Here is a 9,023-nt window from a genome sequence, read left to right as displayed (position 1 = left end):
CCTAAAAAGTGGAAATGGAATAAATATGAGGGTTGTGGTTTAGCAAGCTATTATGAGTCTTGCTGAGCAAGGAGTAAGGAAGAGAAAGATCCAGGGGGCCAAGAAAGGGAAGGATGGCCCCACGTCCATGGTGATCAAGACTGACTGGATCAGTAGAGGCTGATCCAGAGCAAATCAGAAGCATCTTATCCTGTGTGGGGCTTCCAGCCACCTTAGAAGTTCCCATGAGAGCTGCTGCCTAATGTCTTCTGGGCTCTGCATGCGAGACAGTGCCGATCTTCTGAGCAAGCCAGTGCTTTCACTGCGCTCTGTTTTGAGAATACCATGTACCTTGCCCCAGCTGCCAGGGCATCCCTAGATCACCCCCTTTACAGCCATGATCTGACTTTGGTCACGGTCACATTATGAGGTAGACCATTTTACAGATCACAGGACATACAATAACTTCCTATTAAAAACAACTACAACAACCAAAGTATCTTCATGTTGAGAAGCAAGACAGGTACTGAAAGAATGAGAGCCCTGGAGTGCAAATGACTGTGCTCAAACTCCAACTGCAGCTTTCCTTAGCTATAATGGTTTTGGATAAGTTGCTGAACTTCTCCATTCTTCAGTGTTTTTATTAATGAAGTATGGTTAATGACAGTGCCTTTCTGAGAAGGTTGTGAAGGATCAGACAACTTGTTTCAAGTATTGTCTTTGAACATGGCCTAGCACATGGTGTATAACAAATGGTTACTATTACTGTTATGATTATTATGTGCTGAGTGCTATTCTAGGTACTTGCTCTGTGCCACGTGATGATCTGAAGGTAACAGAGTTACAGGTGCAAGACCACCATTTCTAGTTTATTGACTTTTAAAAGAATTCTCAGATGCAAACCTGCTGGAGTCCAGCCCCAGCTGAGTTCGGAACTCGCGAAGGGTGCGTGGATGAGGCGCAAAGAAAGAGAGAGAAAGAGACGGACCACTAGTAACTCTTCATCATCATAATGGACCACGCACAAAAGCTGTCCGCTTTATTTATACAAAATCAGTCAAACTCTGGCTCAGACTTTTTACGTCATGGTCAAGTGGGTGTTTCTAAAGATAACTCTGCCATTTGTTTCACCTAAGGCTAGGATGTTAACCACCTGGTGCCTGGCTAGGAAAAGGTTTTCAATAGATGATGCATATCAGTCAGTAGCACATTCCTACCACAATTACTTTACAGCTAGGTCTTGAGACAGTCAAGGAAGGAAGGGACCTAAAAGATCAAAGAAAGAGGGAAAGAATAGATTCCACTACACCTGAAGACAGAACACCTTTGATTAGCATAGGATCAAAAGGGGAGTTAGCACCCTTGATTAGCATATTGCCACAGGATGCAGCCCTAACAGTGATAATAGCTCTTTGGCTAAAAAACGGCACCAGCAACATTAGCTTCTAAGTTCCTATTGATATTTAACAGTAACTCCGCAGAGGCAGACAATGCCTAAATAGATTACAGAATACTCAGTGGGGTTGTCCGGTGTCCATGCAAAGGGAGGCAGAGCTGCATTCAGGTGTTGTAGAGACATCCACCGGGCCTTGCCACACAGCAGGAAGTTCCTTGCGACCCTGCCTGCAAAGGAACTATACTCTTCACACCTTCCTGTCTTCCACACCCATCACACGGACCCCAGCACAAACCCCAGCCCTCCCTCCCAAACAGGGATTCTGTATAAATCTCCAATGTATAAAACAAAAACAGGGGCTGGTGCAATTGCTCAACTAATTAATCTTCCATCTCCAAGTGTTGGGATCTCATATGGGCATTGGTTCATGATGCAGCTGTTCCACTTCCCATCCAGCTCCCTGCTTGTGGCCTGGGAAAGCAGTAGAGGACGGCCCAAAGTCTTGGGACACTTCATCTACATGGGAGACCAGGAAGAAGCTTCTGACTATTGGCTTTGGATCATTTCAGCTCTGTCTGTTGGGGAGTAAATCAGCAGATGGAAGATATTTCTGTCTCTCTTTCTCTTTGTGAAAAATAATCTGCCTTTCTAATAAAAATAAAAGTAAAAAAAGAAAAAACAATGATAGCATGGAACTGATTGAAATGAAGTAGACTAGGAAGAGTGGCCTGGAGTCTCCTGGCTCAGTTTCCCTTATTCTCTGTTCTCCCAATATCCCTATGGTAGACCTGGAGGCTCTTTGCAGGCCACTGATCTAGCCCAGGTAAAATTTGTGTACTTTGATGAAGATACTGCAATTCTGAGAAGGTATATAACATGTCCAAAGTTCCATAGCAAGTCAAAGGCAGAGTAGAGGATGAGTGGCACCGCCAGGCAGGGATGATGAGAGCTCGGTCAAAGAGAGCACAGAATGTCCAAGGCTTGGACCCAAGTGAGCTAACAAAGGAGGGTGAGTGAGTGGGAAGGGGGCTCTGACTGAGCATGCACCCTTGCTAGGGCCACTCCAGACCACAAGACAAGGACTTGTCCATTTCTCACTGCCCAGGAGTTGGGGTTCTGTTGTGGCAAAGGATGTAGTATCATCTCCCTTAGGAGACAAGTGTGCAGACAGAGCTGAGCTGGGGCACCGTGTCACCATCTTCTGAATGGGCTTGAGGCCTGAGCTGGCATTTTCACAATACTCCTTCTTTCTCCTGTAGGGTTCCGTGGTGGCAGCATGCCATTGTTGTCAGGGAAGTATGGCAGTGAGGGGAAGCCTGGCACTTCGCCCTTATCACAGCTTGTATGTGCACATGACCCTCTCTCTGTTCCAGGGCTGTCATTTCTGCCAATGCAGTTTATCTAAGAACCTGAGTATGGCTCAACTTTTGTTTCTAGGACTTTAGCTTGGAGTACCTGGGTATTCCACACTGAGTAGAAATTACAAAAGAAAGTTCCCCAAGAGAACTCTGTTAGGAATCTGTAGGGTTATCCAAGTCACAGGCAGAGCCTGCGTATATAGAGCCCTGACCTGCCTGCCACTCTCTGGCTGAACTTTAGGCTCTCTGGCTAGTCCATGACAGATAGACCAGATGTTCCCTGAGAGCCCACCTGCTCTAGACCAATCTTGTGTGGTGGTCCTGACCATTTAGCGCTCCCCCAACAAAATCCCAAGGGAGTATCCTGAGTGATGGGTGGCACTAAGGCCCTCCTAGCAAGATTGGGAACATAAGTAGTACAAGCTGCCAGCTGCCCCTCTGATATGAAAGCTGCTTTTGCTCTTGGCAAGGCCAGTTGCTCAAGGTGGAACCCGGAGGATGTGCTGCTGTGTGTTGGGGATGGGAAAAGAACAATGGGTTTCCACCAACTCGGACTGGGGTGAGGCCAGGGAATGGGGTGGAGTGGCTTTGCATGGGCATGGGATTTTTCAGATCAAGGCAGAGAGAATCAGAGTAGCTTAGTTGCTGCAAGGACAGAGAAAGCAAGGAGGCCAGCTTGAGCAGGTGAGAGCACTCCCCTGACAAACTCATGGATGGACATGTGTGCATTTTCATTGATAACACACTTCAGGGACACAGCCTATCTCGCTTCCATTCAACAAGTAAGAGAGCTGAGTGCCACAGAAGTGACAGGGCACATCATCTAGAAAGTGTGCTGAAGCTGCTGCTTTTACCCAAAGCTGTTTGAGAGTTCTTAGTGCTCCCTTCTCTGGAGTTGCACACATATGTAGGTACTTCTTAGTGTAAAGATGGAATTAAAAGGATAAGTTTATAGCAGCTCAATTCACAATCTCTAAGATATGGAATCAACCTAGATATCTACCAGTTGACAACTGGATGAAGAAAATAGGGTCTACATACATGGTAGAATGTTACTCAGCTATAAAGAATGAAATCCTACCTTTTTTTGGTCTAAGATAGCCCACAGGGAGATAACAGAGAAAAGCTCTGAGACCAGAATTGTGGCCACACTCCCCTTAACGTTCCCTTGTAGAGCACTTGGCCAATAGACACAGGATACAGCGAACTCACTGAAGCCTGATGCAATTTACCTGACAATGGAAGGCAGTACATCCCCTCCCACGGACATCTCCTATCGCCTCACTTTTGCACTTGAACTTTGCAGAGGCAGTTCAGGGAGCCTCTGAAGGGGAAACAGTGGTTTCTGCTTTCCAGAACAGACCCCAGCACTGCTGGATTTCCTGGCTAACCAGATACCTTGTCAGACTGAATGGCTTTGTGGTCAGGGTGCCAGGTTTGGTCAAGCCACACTAATGACAGCATAGCAAGGCACTTCTCTCTCCTCACCTCTCCCCTCCGCATGGTGTCTGCCTTTTTCATGTTGTCATTGATTCATTTTGATGGTCTTCCACCTTAGGGACATTGAGAAGAGAAATCTCCAAATCTCCCAATCGGTGTTTGCTTAGGTCAAGATTGGGGGCTTTTCACACCCCCATGTGCTTACTCACGATTCATCCAATCTTTTAACTAGTATTGTCTAAGTATTGATTCTGTACTAAGCCCTTTCCCCAGCAATGGAAAGGCCATCAACTAATGACATACAATCCTTGTCCTCAAATCCTTATTGAACACGTAGACATTCAGATAACTAAATTCATCGTGGAATGAACACTGAGATGGCTGAGCTGTAGAATCATCCAGAAAGAGAATATCTTATGCTATTGATACGGGGTGCTACCAGGATATGCAAAGTGCAGCAGAGAGGGCCATTAAAAGCTCTTTGTCTCACATTGTCATCTGTGCAATGGGGTAATAGTACCTGTCAGATTTCTGTAAGGACTTTGTGAAAACATGGAAAGACCGTAGAATAGTACCAGTCACATCAAAAGCACCATATAGGTATTCATGAAAAAAAAATTAAGGAGGAGCATTTCTGGGAGAGAGAGAACTGCATGTAGCACTCTTGGTGAGTATAGTATGTTGTGGGGATGCCAGTTACCTTAGCTGAGGGAGCAGGTGCAGCAGTCTGAAGGCTAACCTGGAAGCACCGACATGTCCCTCTAAGGTGACCGACAGCCATTGCTGAAGCTGGATCTTGGCCACAGAGTGGCAGAGGACTCCTGGGTGAAATGTTAGTGCTCTGTCCATGAATCCAACCAATACAAGGTCTGTCACCAGTCGCTAGTCACAAGGAAACAAACAAACAAACAACAACAACAGCAGCAACCAAATAAATCGGAGAACCAGCCAGTGCTAGCCCTGGACTTAGCTTTGATCTGGGGTGGGGAGAAGAAACTCCTGTTTTCAGAAACCGCTTATCTAGTTGGAATAAGGCCTGCTGCTGCCTGGAGTCAAATCAATCATCCTAGAGCTAGGTAAGTAAGAGGAACTCTGATGTAGGCAGAGAGAGAGTATGTTCACTGCTTAGCAGCTGAGGCTGACAGTTCAAACTGTGCGGGCTGTGGCAGATCACTTCACTTCTCCAAGTGCAGTTCCTCATTTGGAAATGTAGGCAGTGATAGCACTTCAACTTTCCTGGTCCTGGTGTTGTGTGGTGCAGTAGATTAAGCTACCACCTGCAGTGCTGACATCGCACATCAATCCAGCTCCCTGCTGATGTGCCTTGTCGAGGCAGCAGAAGATGGCCCGAGTGTTTGGATTCCTGCCACCCACGCGGGAGATCCAGGTGGAGTTCCAGGCTCCTGACTTCATCTCGGCTCAGCACCAGCTATGCGCAGGCATTTGGAGAGTGAGCCAATGGCTAGAAAACTCTTTCTCCCTCCCACCCCTTTGCTGTCCCTGTTTCCCCTGACCTCTGTAATTCTGCTTTTCAAATAAATAAATCCTAAAATAAAAAGAGACAGGGTAAGCAAATGTCTAATGACAGAACAGTACAGCTTGTAACAGATGCCCCAAGAACACTGTCCACAAAATATTAATAATAATAATAATTCAGGCTCCCCACAGAGTTCTTGTGATGATTATATCTGAAGTACAAAGCGTCGAGAACACGGGTGTACGTGGTAAGGGCTCCGTGAACCTCAGCACTTTTCAGTGGTTAAGGGCTGATCTTGTGCCAGGTATGTGGTACCCCTGGGGTCCAAGACAGCAGGTCCAGAGGGATCTAAATCCACAGAACCCTTGTGACCCATCCCCCAACCCGCACCTTTCCTCAAAGCCTTCAAGAAGAAGAAGAAGGGCAATTTGCATTAAAAGTGTGGGGGAAATTTAAGTGGAATCTAAGATAAGAGCCAGGGACTTCAAAGACATTCCCTGCTAACATAAGATGCTTCAGGTTACATCTTCAGCCTGCCCCCACCCCAGACCTTCCACAGATTCTTCCCCTTCCCCCCTCCCCTCACGTTCTTAAAGCCTCAGGATATTTGAATACAAATGTTACAGCAACACAGACCTGTGAACTCCCGGAATCCTCAGGATCTCGCAATCATTCCATGGCCAGAAAACCCAGGTTCAGGATTCAAATTCTACCACTGGCATCTTGGAACCCTGTGAACTTAGCAAGTCATGTTACCTCAGTTTGTCCACCTATAACATCAGGTGTCAGGTGGAGGGAAGAGGTGTAATCATGAGGATCACAGTAAGAGGGAACTTCCAGAAGTTCAAAGAACATAAGTTAGTTTGGATGATCCCCCAATTTGGAAAGCCATGTATGTATACAATGACAGGTGGTCAAGAAGTTCAGAAAAATGTGGATCATGGGAAAACTATAAGTAGATATCAAAAACATTTTACACTGGAGTGTCGTGGTGCCGCAAGTTAAGCTGCCTCTTGGGGTGCTTGCATCCTGGATGGGGTGATACTTTGAGTTCTGGCTACACTGCTTCTAACCCAACTTCCTGCTAATGAATCTCAGCTGAAGTGGGATTGGGGAGGGGGTGGAAGACAGGCATCAGATGATGGTTCAAGTGCTTGGAACTTTGCCACCCACAGTGGCAACCTTCCATTTGCTGGTTCACCCTCCAAATAGGGCAAAAGACCAGAGCTGAAGCCTGAGCCCAGAAGCTTCATCTGGGTCTCAAATGTGGGTATAAGGGCCCAAACCCAGGAGCCAGCTTCCCCTTATTTCCCATGTGCATTCTCAAGAAGTTGGATCAAAAATGAAGCAGCTAGGACTCAAACCTGATCGCCTATATGGGATTCTGGCACCACAGGTGGCACACGGATTTATCTCTATGCCACAACACTGACCCTGACAAATTTATCTTTTTTTTTTTTTTAAGATTTTATTTATGTTTATAGGAAAGTCAGAGAGAAGGAGAGACAGAGAGGAAAATCTGTCTGCTGGTTCATTTCCCAAGTGGCCCCAATGACTGAAGCTGAGCTGATCCGAAGCCACGAGCCAGGAGCCTCTTCCAGGTATCCCACATGGGTGCAGGGTCCCAAGGCTTTGAGCTGTCCTCTACTGCTTTCCCAGGCCTCAAGCAGGGATCTGGATGGGAGGCAGAGCCACCAGGATTAGAACTGGTGCCCATATGGGATCCTGGTGCATGCAAGGCAAAGACTTTAGCCATCGGGCTACTGTGCCGGGCCCCACAAACTTATCTTTCAATTCCATTTTCCACCGGCTTTATCAAAAGCCCTCCTCTGCCTGCTTTACAGGATTGTGAGAAATAAAATAATCCCAGAAAAGCACTTGGAACAAAGCTGGTCATGAAAACACATTTTCACTATACCTTAGATGTTACCAAATCCATTCTTGCATCTCCCAGGGCAACACTGTCAGCCAAGTGCCACCCCGTCCATTTCATGGGGCAGGCTCTTCAAAGCTATTAGAAGGTGGGGAAGGAAGATCCCTGCTCTTAACTGACAGCAGGCATCCTTGCCCCAGGGAGACTGTAGGAATAAGTGACCTCTAAGATCCTTTCCAGCTCCCAGGTTCAGTTATTGAGGTTCATGCTTGGAGCCTTTTCATCTCACCCTCATGGCTGGGCCTGAAGCAGCAGAACTCAGGAAACAGGGGGAGGGATGGGCCAAGGAGAGAGATGCCTTGGCCGGGTAGGAAACGGCTGCGGCCGCCCTTCCTTCTAAGCCGCTGCCGCTAAGGGGCTGTGTCCTGCACTCCGGCCCCAGCAAAGAGCAAAAGGGAAACGCCTGGGCTCACAGGAAGCTGACTGGGGCCTCCTTTCCCTAAAGGGGGAACTCGCTCTGGCGGGGGTGGGGGGCGGGACTCAGAAGCCCAAGGCTCAGCAGGACCAAACTGGTCGTAGAGAGAGGCGGGATGGGGATTGGGGGGGTGAGGGAGAGCATGCCTTCCAGGTTTTTTTTTTTTTTTTTTTTTTTTGTACCAGCTGGCTTCTTAGTCCAGAAGGGTGATTACTGCTCAGCCAGAAGGTGCTGGCAGGGAAGAAGGGACTCTCCTTGATTTACGATATTGGAGGAGGAAGATGGGAACAGAAAGGAGTCCATAAACTGGAGTGGCTCAGCAGAAAGAGCAGCAGGGTCAGCTCTGTCTTGGTTTTGAAAGGAGTCACTGTGTGACCTTGGGTACAAACTCTTCCCCGTATATGAAGGCTTCGGGCAATAAACATGAAGGTTCATCCAAAAGTTCCTGGAAAATATCTGCTAATTTAAAAAAAAAAGTATGCAGGGATTTCAAAAATTTGCCCCCCCCCCCATAAACTTATCTTTGAATTCCATTTCCCACCAACCACTTGAAGTCCCCTCCTATTCTGTCAGTATTTACTATCGGGTAGTGTTGCCCTGGGGACATGGGATGAAGGGCATGGAGATGAAAATATTAACTTGGAATTCCTTTCCAGCTGTACTGTGGAGTTTATGGACCATGGGTGCAAATTGCATGTCAATAAGCACAGGGCAACTGCTAAAGTCTTTTCCTTCCCCTAGCTGATCCTTTCACAAACAGGATTGTGAACCGGAGCCCCAGATTAGCAGTATAAGGTGTGGAGGAGCCAGGGGGGAGGGAAAGACCTGTGATGTATGACCCCATGAGAATACTGAATGGGTTTTGTAAGCACTGCTTGATTGGGACCCCTTTCTTGCTTACAACACATTCATTATTCCCATTGGATCCTGAGTAACTCCTTAATTCCACCACAGGTAATGCAGATTCTCGCTTACTTTACAGCCATCAAAAACAGGAGTGGAGCGGAAATGGCCGGGTCTGGGAG

This window comes from Ochotona curzoniae, unplaced genomic scaffold, assembly GCF_017591425.1.
Source record: "Ochotona curzoniae isolate NIBS_2020 unplaced genomic scaffold, NIBS_Ocur_1.0 contig_1274, whole genome shotgun sequence".
Lineage (NCBI taxonomy): Eukaryota > Metazoa > Chordata > Mammalia > Lagomorpha > Ochotonidae > Ochotona > Ochotona curzoniae.
This window is presented reverse-complemented; position numbering follows the sequence as displayed.